The sequence below is a fragment of the Pleurodeles waltl genome, chromosome 3_1 (genome assembly GCF_031143425.1).
Source record: "Pleurodeles waltl isolate 20211129_DDA chromosome 3_1, aPleWal1.hap1.20221129, whole genome shotgun sequence".
NCBI classification, from domain to species: Eukaryota; Metazoa; Chordata; class Amphibia; order Caudata; family Salamandridae; genus Pleurodeles; species Pleurodeles waltl.
In genome coordinates this window covers 1,558,244,913-1,558,258,443 of record NC_090440.1, presented here as the reverse complement: position 1 = coordinate 1,558,258,443, position 13,531 = coordinate 1,558,244,913, and positions in this window count along the sequence as shown.

The following is a 13,531-nucleotide window of genomic DNA, read 5'->3' as shown; positions in this document are numbered from 1 at the left end:
TTGTCACATACACAATACCACAACAATAAGAAATGATGTCTGAAAATTCTGCCATGTTGCTGACTGCAGTACCGTAGCCTGAAGAAGGTGACATGGAAATACTCATGTCACGCTGTAAACAACAATGCACAGGTCATCATGTGTAAATTGTGCTAATGGAGTCATGGAGGTCATACTAATGTTGCTCAGATATACAACGCATTAGGCATGGAAATGTACACTGCAGACAAAATGTGCAAATTGTCTGGGAGATATGTCTATAAAATCCACAACACAATGAATCAGTTAGCCCCAGGAAAATCACCTCTACTGTATGGCACCCCTTACAATGACAAACTCAGATTGCATCAGTAGAAGCCATTAGTCATTTGCATGTTGGAGTGCCACAGGGATTCTCAAGTACTTGTAGAAGGCCCTATACATTTTGCCCAATGGGAAGTTACATCACTGTCTCCATTTTGGTCCTGAAGACCCAGATGTCCATGGATGAATATTTGTACCCAACCACATATGATTCCCACACAAATGCAAGTCAATCTATGATGCAAGCCAACAATCAAGTAACACACCCTCCCCAATTCATATGTGCAGATCACTTTTCTACATGATGCCACATCAGTGGCATGCGAATGCACATTGTGGCTAAAAACTGTAGTCCCACCTGCCATGTCCCTTATTGCTACTGCAGTTGTACATGTAAAATTACATGTCATGACTGGTGAGGGTATGTGTGAGCCAACAATCAATGGTGACACACTCTTGTCTGTGGCACCACATGAAATGCAGTCCCATGACATATGTCCAAGTCCAAACACAGGTTGGCATGTACATATATGTGAGGCAATATAAAAATTATCCTATGAACACAGGTACACCATGCATGAAACAGCAGTTCATACAGTTTGTTAAAAGAGAAAGGGACACATGCTAACATGAGCACAAGGAATGTTGGCAACAGTGATGGCACATAAATCCTGTCAATGGACAATCCCCACTTAACAAGTGAAAGTATTCATCTGTAGCTGCACACACAGAACAATGTGTGTTCTGTCACATGTATGATTGCAGTCTTCAGATGACAGACAATAGTGAGCCACCAGCACTCATCGCATACTGAAGACAAGTTCTCTCTGGGGGGCAGATGTCAATTTAGTCACCTGACCAGACACATGGCTGAGGACAGTTATCAATCACTTCATCACTTCATCATTACTTTTTGGGGGGGCTGTAATACTGAGAAGTAGAGGTCTGTAGTGTAGAATTTAGATCTACTATAATAACAAACATTACTTGATTGATCAATGTATACTGCCATATGTTGTCCCTGGAGAGCTATTTGTTGTAGAGTGTACTCAGTTGTGTCCTAGGTCCCTGGGTTATCAAGCATGGCATAATCATGCACTAATTTCCATACCTACACAAACAGTTTTTCATCGTGTGTGTCACAGATGGCTCATTCCCAATGGTCAGGGGGAGATGGCAGAACCTAACACATCAACTTGGCTATGAGACAGGCAGGAATATGCCCTGTACTTACCCACTTGTGGCTCCTGTTCTCCCTCATATGCCCATCAACCTCCTGGTAGGCCACTTCCAGACTGAGGGCCATTGGGGGGGGTCAGACTTTGACATGCACCCTGCCCACATTGAAAGGATAGCCCTGGCTGGACCTCTGTGATCTTCCAGGCCTAGCGTCTCAGGTCTTCCCACCTCTTCCAAAAGTGGGGGCTCCACTGGCTACGGACTACCAGGGTCCGCACCTTCAGGGCGATGGCTCTCCAAATCCCCTTCTTCTGATGGACATTGGCCTGTATGGATGCAAGACACAAATCAAACGATTACAAACACAAGTTTTGGCACAAATGGTTGTGTCACACACGTCAGAAACACCAAGCACAAAACGGGACATTTGTCAACACACCACAAGTGTACAGCACATATGCCAATATGTACAGGGTCTTTTGGAGTATTCTGCAGACTACCCCACTAACCTGCCCCTGGCCTACAATGACTAACCAAGACTACTGATATCCTGTAACCCATGCTTCAGCAACGTGTATTGTGATATCAGACCCAATGAAACACTACTCACCAATGTGGCTTCTGAAGGGTAAACTCCTGAGGCCTGACTGAACAAACACATATACACTCTGCAACTTTGACTCAATGCATAAAGTCCCTAGAGGCAGCTACCATAGTATAGAGTTCACAATTACACTTGAGTGACAATGAAATGGTTAGCATAGTGGGTTGGAAAATGTCTACCCTGTGCATGTGTGGACATGTGGCTTAACAAATGCAGACTCATGCCACTTCAGGTTGGGTTTCTGCTGTATGTACCTGTACCACAGAGCACACCTTTGAACATTTGTATCTAACCTACAGAGATGGCACACATCATGCTAAGGTCTGTTTTGTTCAATTCCTGCTATGTAACCAAGCTACTGAGTCACATGTCATGGAATCCCAGGAATCTACACACTGTCTGCACTGTGGGTTTGTCATTTGTGCAATATGACTGTACAGAACAAATATGACATATCTGAAGGTGACAACAGAGTTGTGGTAGCATGGGGCCTAATGAGTCAAAAACACACGTTAGCAATGATGCAAAATGTGCATATGGACTAGTTCAAGGATTTACTTAGTACCCATTTCTAATCTAGTCATTGGACTGAAGCATTCAGGCCAAGTCTTGCCACTAGAGCCTCATAATGTACACATGACAGGATGTGTAGGTCTACAGGGAGAGGGTACAGTGCCACAGTTGCATAACCATAAGTGACTCTCCCACATCATGGTGTATGTCCCATACTGGTAGATGCATTTGACAGGCCCTGGTCTCTACAGTCTGAGCATACATAACCTACATTACACTCACATTTCCATCACTTCCATGCATGACAGTACATCAGGTGGCCATCATCAATGTGGCTTGTGGCTTGTGTAGCAACTTGAATGGCACAGTGAGCCATGGTATGCCTTCCAGACAACAGTTTGGCAAGGCCAGATGTGGGGTGAAAGATCTGTGGCACAATACACATTGCTTCCAAGATCCTCAAATAAATCAAACAACAGCTCATGTTGTCATGCACGTACATGTTGTCTAACATTTACAACCATCAAAAACAAAGAAATGAAATTGTATGGCAGTAAAGTCTCATTGCCTAGTAATGTGCATCCAACAGAAGGGCGATCTAGGGCCTGAAAAAACCTCACACAATACAGTGTGAATGAACACAACATATAGTACTGGTCTCCAATACCTGCACCATGTACATCCCATTGATGCCACACATCAACAACAGGCACAGAAGAAGTCTAACTGGCACACAGGGGCACACTGTAATCTGTAAGGCTGTTGCTGAACAGAGTCAATTGTGCCAATGAGGTACTTACCTGCTCCTCTGGTAAGCCATAGAAGTGATCATGCAGGGGAAGGACCTTGCTCTCAAGCCTCTCCAGCTCCTTCAGAGATGAGGCAGGGTCCCTGTCACCTGCTGGACGTGGCATGATTGCACCCAGAGGTGGCACACAGCAACTGAAGTCGTGGAGATGTTGCTGGCAGCAGTGTCAGGAGTCAAGTGACTGATTTTGCACAACGTGGCATACACATGTGCCACGTAAGCGGTCATCACCGCCGATGGACACAGCCATTGGTCCACGACCACCACAGGGAACAACGTTACCCTATGGCTGTGTCTGCTGAGGTTGATACCACCCACTGAGTGGACGTCTTCCAGCGGCAGACGTGGGCCATTCCTGATGTCCAGTGGAGTAGATCAGGCATCCGCCATTGTGGCGGTTTGAAATATTGTATATGGCTCTGTTAAATGCATCACAATATAAATGTATGTTTAGGATTATCACAAGTATACTCAATTTCTCTTGTTGTGTAGGTCCAACTACACAACCACCAGTGTAGTGTGTTGTAGGGCACAGATGGCATATGACGGCTTGCACAGTCCAGTACCGCTGGTGATATTTTTGGCGATTGCAAAAAAGTCACATTTCGAGGGGCAAATGAGTAGCAGGAAGCTGGGTGTCACCCGAATCCATGTTGTGGACATGTGGTGAAAACCATGGGGGTCACATTTGACCCCTGTGTAGTTGACAGCTGTGATGTGTACTAGGAGTAATGTATTTACAGTAAGAAATGCTTTGTCTCATGATATTGTTGGTATCCATCATGTATGTTGCTGTGGACACAGAGACTAATGTTTCAAATGATGCATTTCCACACATAGGTAGCCTGGGAGAGGGAGGATGTGACAACCTCCTGTTTACCGTCCATTGCCAGACTTTCAGACTATGGAGGAATGCCATATTATCCATCTCTCTGTCTGAATAGACAAACAGCAGTGGATTTATGCCATCAGTTGGTGCCACATTTGATGCCTGCTAACAGGAATCTATACTGTATACCACCCATTGTTCAACTCATGTCAGTATTGCACTTCCTGGCTACAGAGTCCTTCCAACATACAGTGACCCAATCTGGTGGTATGCTCCAACCTATGTTCAGTCAGGTGTTGAGAGGTTTTCTCTCAGCAGTGTTGAAACACATTGCCAGCTATATCAGTTTTCCCCGATGTGAGGATTAAGCCAATGTGAAGGTTGACTTTTATGGTTTTGCCTGCCTCCCACATGTGGTGGGGGCCATCAATGGCATACATGTTGGCTTGGTGCCATCGCAGGCCACTGAACAAGTCTATTGTAACAGAAAAAACTTCCATTTCATCAATGTGCAAGTTGTCTGTTTGGCAGATCTCTACATCTCAAACATATGTGCCCATTTTCCTTGATCAGCCCATGATTCCTTTATAATGCAGAACAGTACCATACAGCGGCTGATGTCACAACTGCAATAAGAGAGGGCCTAGTTGGTTGGTAAGACACGTTGGTCCTACTTGTGTGTGCTACAATCATGAAGTCAGTGACTCATTGTTGCACTTCTGTACAGTTCCTCAACAGTTGACTCAGAATATCCAAGCCGTCCTTGGTTATTGACGCCGCTGAGGAATCCAACTACACCAGGGGAAGTCCCCTACAACGAGGCCCATGGAAGAACAACTACACCAGGGGAAGTCCCCTTCAACGAGGCCCTTGGAAGAACATGATGGGCAGTGGAGCAGGCTTTTGGGCTCCTGAAGGCCAGATTTTAGTGTCTGGCAAAGACTGGTGGAGCCCTCCTCCAATCACCCAGGAAAGTGTGTCAGATCACTGTGGCATGATGCATGCTCCACAACATCACGCTGCGGAGTAACATCCCATACATCCCAGAGGAGGGGAAGTCTGCAGTGCCACCGGGTGAGAATCCTGAAGATGATAGTGGTGAAGAGGAAGGAACTGACTTGCAAGAAGATCTCATCCACAGCTACTTCTCATGAGTGTAAGTATGTCGTGATGTCATGACTTTGACTGTACAATAAACTGTAGTTGTGAGAATCTGTGGAATTTAGTGCTTTTTTGAACAGTTAGGGAGCTGATAATCTGCAAAAATCAGTCAAAGGCTGATTGATGAGCTAGCTTTTGACACATCCCTAGCTTGATAATGTTGCTTTGTTTGTGTCAGATTTCTTGCAATGTACTTTGTTTTCCAGATGCTTGCTATATGACTTGTGTCATATGTATGGTTTCAAGTCTATGGGGGTCATTCCGACCTTGGCGGGCGGCTACCGCCGCCCGCCAGGTGGAAACCGCCATGCGGCCGCCAATGCAGCCGCACTCACGCGGCCCCCATTCCGACATTCCCGCTGGGCCAGCGGGCGCAAACCAAGTTTGCGCCCGCCGGCCCAGCGGGAATGAGGCCGCAACACAGGAGCCGGCTCCTAATGGAGGCGGCGGTGTTGCGGCCGTGCGACGGGTGCAGTTGCACCCGTCGCGCTTTTCACTGTCTGCAATGCAGACAGTGAAATGCTGGCCGGGCCCTGTTAGGGGGCCCCTGCACTGCCCATGCCAGTGGCATGGGCAGTGCAGGGGCCCCCAGGGGCCCCAGGACACCCCTTACCGCCAGCGTCTTCCTGGCGGTGCAAACCGCCAGAAACAGGCTGGCGGTAAGGGGGTCATAATCCCCAGGGCAGCGCTGCTTGCAGCACTGCCCTGGAGGATTATCACCACCGGGGCATAAACGGCGGGAAACCGCCGGCCCCGGCGGTGCGACCACGGCGGTACCGCTGCGGTCGGAATAGGGAAGAAAGCACCGCCAGCCTGTTGGCGGTGCTTTAGTCACCCCTATATTCCTTGTTCTGTCCTTTGTACAGGTAACTTGACTTGAAATCTTCATGTGGGCATTTCAGAGTTGTGACATTGGCAGGTATGTGATGCTGTTCTGGCATACAAAGTAGGCATGGATTGTTCCAAGTAATGCAGGTCACAGGGTTTAGGTGTAGGAGACCTGAACCAAGACAGCTTGCACAGTGAATGGATGGAAGTTCAGCAGTGCCCATTGGACTTGTTTTGTATCCTGTGGTGGTCCTGATGCATTATGTGTGTTGTCATAAAATATGTAGTCCTAGACCACAACCAAGTCAGTACCCATTCACATTGGCTAAACACTCTTTTTGTATGACCTGTATATACACCTCTAGATGTGTAGCCCACAGTGACAGCTTCAAAACACTGACATATGTTTGTATCATACCACCAGATGCATGAGCATTGGATTATGATGACCCTGTGATCAGAAACTGTTGTACTGCCATCTGTCTGAAACTTGGATTTTGTGATGGTGGATAACTTTGGTCTGGTTTATGACAAGGGTCAAGCTGGTGAACCATTTCAATGTTTGCCGATTCTACTGGACAGTGTCTGGCAAATCCCTTCCTTCCATGGTCTGGAGGTATGTACCTGTAAATATGTTCATTTACACAGTATGAATCAAACATTTATGATTTCCAATAGTTCAGACATATTGCCATCCTATGTGCTGAATACTGTAATAAAATTTCTACTTTGACCAGACACTTGTATGTATGTGTTTCTGAGGGATGTTGTAATCCTGAGATGGATGCTGTGTACATGCAACATATCCTATCTTGAACAAGTACCCTGGATCAGCATTGTATTGTTCACATGGTGTGACATATCTACATGGCTAAATATGAAATAAAAATCAGCAGACAGTGAGTCAGTGATTGGTGATTTTATTGTGAAGTTACGACTAACGTGATATACGTGTCATGAATTAACAAAAAAATAAGAAATGTGAAGGGGTCAGTCATGATAAATGAAATCATTGGAGTAGATGCCACACCATTGGAAGTCCACAGTCCAGAGTACTCCTCCCATTGGAAATGGAAGTTAGTTCAGGAGCAGGCCACAGAGTGAATATGTAACACAAAAAAGAGGACTTTAAGTAAGAAGGTTTTTCGCTGGCAGTGGTGGGTGTCTTGCCATCCACACCTCTTGGTTTCTTTGCTGGATAACCACTCTAGTGGGGGGATCAGCTGCTACAGAGGCAGGGGTGTCTGTTGCTGGTTGTTCCTCTGGCAGGGCTTTCCTTGCTGTGGTTTGCACCGATGTCGATGGGCTTGTACTTGATGAGCCAAAGGAAGGGGGAGATTGGTCTTGAAAAACCCTGTTCAGGGTCCCTCAGCACCCCTGTTAGGGAGGCTGTTTTGAAATTGTGGGCCTCCATCTGTTCATGCATGTCCCTATGCATGTCCCTCTGTAGCTGCTTGATATCCTGAAGGTCGGTCAGCATCTGGCCCATCCTAACTTGGGACTCCTGATAGACCCCCAAGACGTGGCTGATGGTGTCCTGGCTGACAGCAGCCCCAGTGGCCTTAATGTGCTGGCCCACAGCATCCCTCCAATGTACCCTACCCCACAAGCTGTGCCCTAGACACAGGGTGCCCTCTTCTACTGGGTCTTGGAGCCTCAGTGTCTGTCGTGTGGAGCTGCACCTCAGGATCCAGGACTGGGTGTACAAGATGATGGAAACCATGCTTGGTACACAGGTTAGGGGGGCAAATGATTTCCTGTGATGTTGATTCAACAGGGCTGGGAGGTAATGTTGTGGGCACAGTGGGGCTCACTGTTGCCGACTGACCAGGTTGCCCAGATGGGCCAGAACCTTCCTCGTCATCCACAAGTCCAGAAGTGTTATCGTCACTGAGGGCTTCATCAAGGGGGGTAGTGGTAGTCTGTTCTGTGGCCTCCGTGTGCCCAGTGACAGATCCACCTGTTGATGAGAGTTACAACAAAAGGGCCTCCTGGGAGTTGCAATCAGATCACTCCCTCTACTACACACACTACACAAATGGCATACTCCCAGGTGAGTACACCTCATGTGGGAGTTCACAAAGAGGGGTATTTGGACAAGTGGCCAGTAGACTGCTGTTTGGAGTTACAAATACAGGGCCTCCTGGGAGTTGCAGTCAGATCACTCCCTCTGCTATACATACTATACAAATGGTATCCTTCCAGGTGAGTACACTTCAATTGAAAGTTCACAAACAGGGGTATTTGGATAAGTGACCACTTGGCTGGTGTTTGGAGTTACAGCAACAGGGCCTCCTGGGAGTTGCAGTCAGATTACTTCCTCTACTAAACACACACAATACAATGGTATCCTCCCATGTGAGTACACCTCATGTAGGAGTTCACAAACAGGGGTATTTGGACAAGTGACCACTGGGCTGGTGTCTGGAGTTACAACAAAAGGGCCTCCTGGAAGTTGCAGTCAGATCACTCCCTCTACTACACACACTACACAAATGGTATGCTCCCAGGTGAGTACACCTCATTTGGGAGTTCACAAAGAGGGGTATTTGGACAAGTGGCCAGTAGACTGCTGTTTGGAGTTACAAAAACAGGGCCTCCTGGGAGTTGAAGTCAGATCACTCCCTCTACTATACATACTATACAAATGGTATCCTTCCAGGTGAGTATACTTCAATTGAAAGTTCACAAACAGGGGTATTTGGATAAGTGACCACTTGGCTGGTGTTTGGAGTTACAGCAACAGGGCCTCCTGGGAGTTGCAGTCAGATTACTCCCTCTACTACACACACTATACAAATGGTATCCTCCCAGGTCAGGTGAGTGCACCACATGTGGAAGCTCACTAACGGGGTCATTTGAACAAGTGACCACTGAGCTGGTCATCTCATTTCAGCACACAATAGAAGAGAGTTTCCAGAGCTAAAGTATCCAAAAACCTTCCAGGGGAAAAAACACTTTTGAGTTTATCGTTGCCTCACATGAGATCTTCAAGTATTTGGAGACGTTTGAAATCCCTAACGTTAAGGCAAGTGATCACCTACCACTCGGCATCGATCTGAATATGCAGCTAACCTGCTTGAATGGCCAGATGACACTCGGGACTTCAAAAGGTGCTGAAAACTTACAGGCAGTACAGCAAATAAAATGGGGACCAATTTCTTTGAAAAAATTGAAAACTTGGAAATCCATTAGGGGGTCTTCTCATATGTCTCAGACTGGGGAAAACTTGCTTACCAATTGGCCAGGAATAACTAGGGATATTCTTCGAGTCTGGGCCCCTCATCTCTCCCTCAGAGGCCTCCAGCATGTAGTCTCCAGGTACGTTCTATAAGGGAGAGCAAGGGGTCCATTCGCAGGCTGCAGGAATTGTCCTGCAAAACCAAAACAATTGTCACTTAAATCCGTGTGACTGGCAAAATTGCAGAACCTACTGAAATGCCACAAGCAATTGGTCTGGTCTTTCAAATGCAAACAGGCAGAAAAAGAAAAGAACGGTTATATATGTATTCATTGATGGGTAAGCATAGCCAGGCGGAGTTATGGAGGTTTGTCAAAAACAAGATGAGCCAAGAGGTCCCCCGAACTAATGTGATTAATGAAGGGAACTGGATACAACATGTAAAATATGCTATATGCAACCACTATTGTCATCCATGTTTGTCACAGGAACAAACCCTGTACCCAAGAAATGAAACAAGATCATGAGGGGCAGATTTACAAAGCTGTCACCCAGCACAATGCAGTAATATGAAATGCTGCGCTGCACTGCGTGACAGGGAGTGAGCAGAAGAGCGCCATATCTACAAAGATGTGGCACTCTCCTCCGCTCTCTCTAGCATCAGTGCTGATTTCAGCTGTCCTGTGCCATGCACACACCTTTGCGCCATAGTGCAATGGGGTGTGTATGAATCTAGCATAGGTTTTGTACTAGAAGGGTACCCTTCCTGTACAAAATACTATGCTTAGACACACTTTGAAACTTTTCTAACTTTGTATGTGTGCTACACAGTGCTGCACTCGTGCAAAGTTGGAAAATAAAGAAGAAATGAAATAATTTCTCCTTTTAACGCCTGCTTTCAAATGGCGTTAACTTTTGGCCCAAAACCCTGTCTAGTATTGCTTGTAGATACGGTTTTGCATCAAAAGGCATAGGTGGTTGCATGGGAGTGCCATGTACCACCCATGTAATGCCCCGTTGGTGCTAAGTAATGCTTTTCATTACTTTTAAGGTACTTTCCAGCACAAAACAAGTTTTGCACTGGAAAGTAGATTAGGAAAAAAAAAGTTGTGCTGGTCAGCATCACTTTTGTGATGCTAACTGTTAGAAATTGGGTTTTTGGTTCGCAGTCAGGTTACCCTCTGTCCAAGCAAAAGCCCTCACTCTAGTCAGGGTAAGTCACACACTATCCAAGATTAACCTGTGCCCACCCTCTGGTAGCTTGGCACGAGCAGTCAGGCTTAACTTAGAAGGCAATGTGTAAAGTATTTGTGCAATAAATCATACAATACCACCATATAGCACCACAAAAATACACCACACAGTGTTTAGAAAAATATATAATATTTATCAGGATAATTGTAGGTCAAAAAGAATAAAGTTGCAATGGGAAATTGTAGAGATATCACTGAAAAGTGATATAAAGTGTCTTAAGTCTTTAGAATATAAACAAAGTCTCTTTCAAGCACAAGTACCTGGTTGGGAGTGGAAAAATCTCCTCAGAGGGCCACAAGAGAAGAGGTGCGTGGAAAAAGGATGTGTGCGTCGATTTCTCCTCAGCACACACGGACTTGCGTCGTTATTTTTCACGCGGGGAAGTCGGGCGTCGTTTTCCGGCGCGTAGACAGTCTCTTTCTGTGGATCGCGGGGATTACCAGATGTCCCGGGTCTGTGCGTGGGTTTTCCTGCTTGTTCTCCGGCTGCGCGTCGATCTGCGGGGCTGCGCGTCGAATTTACGATCTCACTGCAGGCGTCGCGTCGATTTCTCCTCTAGACTTCGATCTGCGGGGCTGCGCGTTGAAATTACGATCTCACAGCAGGCGTTGCGTCGATTTCTCCTCTAGAGGTCGGGCGGCGTTGTCCTTGCGAGGCCGTGCGTCGGATCTTCGATCGTCCCAAGAGCGTCGCGTCGATCAGCGTCGGTGTGCGGCGTTTTTCTCGCCGCGAAACAAGCTGTGCGTCTAAATTTTCGGCGCACGGAGCGTCCAAGTAAAAGAGAGAAGTCTTTTTGGTCCTGAGACTTCAGGGAACAGAAGGCAAGCTCTTCCAAGCCCTTGGAGAGCACTTTCACAGCCAGACAAGAGTTCAGCAAGGCAGCAGGGCAACAGCAAGGCAGCAGTCCTTTGTAGAAAGCAGACAGGTGAATCCTTTGAGCAGCCAGGCAGTTCTTCTTGGCAGGATGTAGTTTCTGGTTCAGGTTTCTTCTCCCGCAAGTGTCTGATGAGGTAGGGCAGAGGCCCTGTTTTATACCCAAATGTGCCTTTGAAGTGGGGGAGACTTCAAAGAGTGGCTAAGAAGTGCACCAGGTCCCCTTTCAGTTTACTCCTGTCTGCCAGGGTCCCAGTAGGGGGTGTGGCAGTCCTTTGTGTGAGAGCAGGCCCTCCACCCTCCCAGCCCAGGAAGACCCATTCAAAATGCAGATGTATGCAAGTGAGGCTGAGTACCCTGTGTTTGGGGTGTGTCTGAGTGAATGCACAAGGAGCTGTCAACCAAGCCCAGCCAGACGTGGATTGTAAGGCACAGAAGGATTTAAGTGCAAAGAAATGCTCACTTTCTAAAAGTGGCATTTCTAGAATAGTAATATTAAATCCGACTTCACCCGTCAGTAGGACTTTGTATTACCATTCTGGTCATACTAAATATGACCTCCCTGCTCCTTTCAGATCAGCAGCTGCCACTTCAACAGTGTATGAGGGCAGCCCCAATGTTAGCCTATGAAGCGAGCAGGCCTCTCAGTAGTGTGAAAACGAATTTAGGAGTTTTACACTACCAGGACATATAACTACACAGGTACATGTCCTGCCTTTTACCTACACAGCACCCTGCCCTAGGGGTTACCTAGGGCACACCTTAAGGGTGACTTATATGTAGAAAAAGGGGAGTTCTAGGCTTGGCAAGTACTTTTAAATGCCAAGTCGAGGTGGCAGTGAAACTGCACACACAGGCCTTGCAATGGCAGGCCTGAGACAAGGAAAAAGGGGCTACTTAAGTGGGTGGCACAACCAGTGCTGCAGGCCCACTAGTAGCATTTAATTTACCAGCCCTATGCACATAAAGTGCACCTTACTAGGAACTTATAAGTAAATTAATAGTCCAATCAGGTATGATTCCAGGTTACCATGTTTTAAGGGAGAGAGCATATGCACTTTAGCACTGGTTAGCAGTGGTAAAGTGCGCAGAGTCTATAAACCAGCAAAAACAGTGTCCAAAAAAAATGGAGGGAGGCAGGCAAAAAGTTAGGGGTGACTACCCTACGGCTGTCAGGTCTAACATGTGTCCCCCCCAGCTGAAAGTGGGGAGAGCTACCCGACCTCCTGGGAGCTCTCATCGCTAAGGCGGAAGTACCTGGAGAGACCATCAGCATTGGCGTGGTCAACCCCTGGGCGATGTTCCACCGTAAAGTCCATCCCCTGTAGGGAAATGGACCACCTCAAGAGTTTTGGATTCTCACCCCTCATCTGCATGAGCCATCTAAGGGGCCTGTGGTCTGTCTGAACCCGGAAGTGAGTCCCAAACAGGTAGGGTCTTAGCTTCTTCAGTGCCCAGACCACAGCAAAAGCTTCTCATTCAATAGCACTCCACCTCTGTTCCCGTGGTAATAGCCTTCTGCTAATAAAGACTACCGGTTGATCCCTGCCTTCCTCATTCAGCTGTGCTAGGACTGCCCCTATGCCATGCTCTGAAGCGTCTGTCTGCACAATAAATTCCTGGGAGTAGTCAGGGGCCATGAGTACGGGGGCCGTGCACATGGCTTCCTTCAGGGCGTCAAAGGCTTTCTGACAAGCCTCTGTCCAATTCACCAACCTAGGTTGCTTCTTGGAAGTGAGTTCTGTCAAGGGTGTTACAATGGTACCATAGCCCTTGACAAATCGGCGGTAGTATCCTGTGAGGCCTAGAAAGGCTCCAACCTCCATCTGTGTTCGGGGTGGTTGCCAGGCCTTGATAGTTTCAATCTTGGCCTGGAGTGGCTGCACCTTGCCACTACCCACTAGGTGTCCTAAGTACACCACGGAACCCTGCCCAATCTGGCACTTACTGGCCTTGATGGTAAGGCCTGCCTGTTGCAGGGCCTGAAGCACCTCCTTG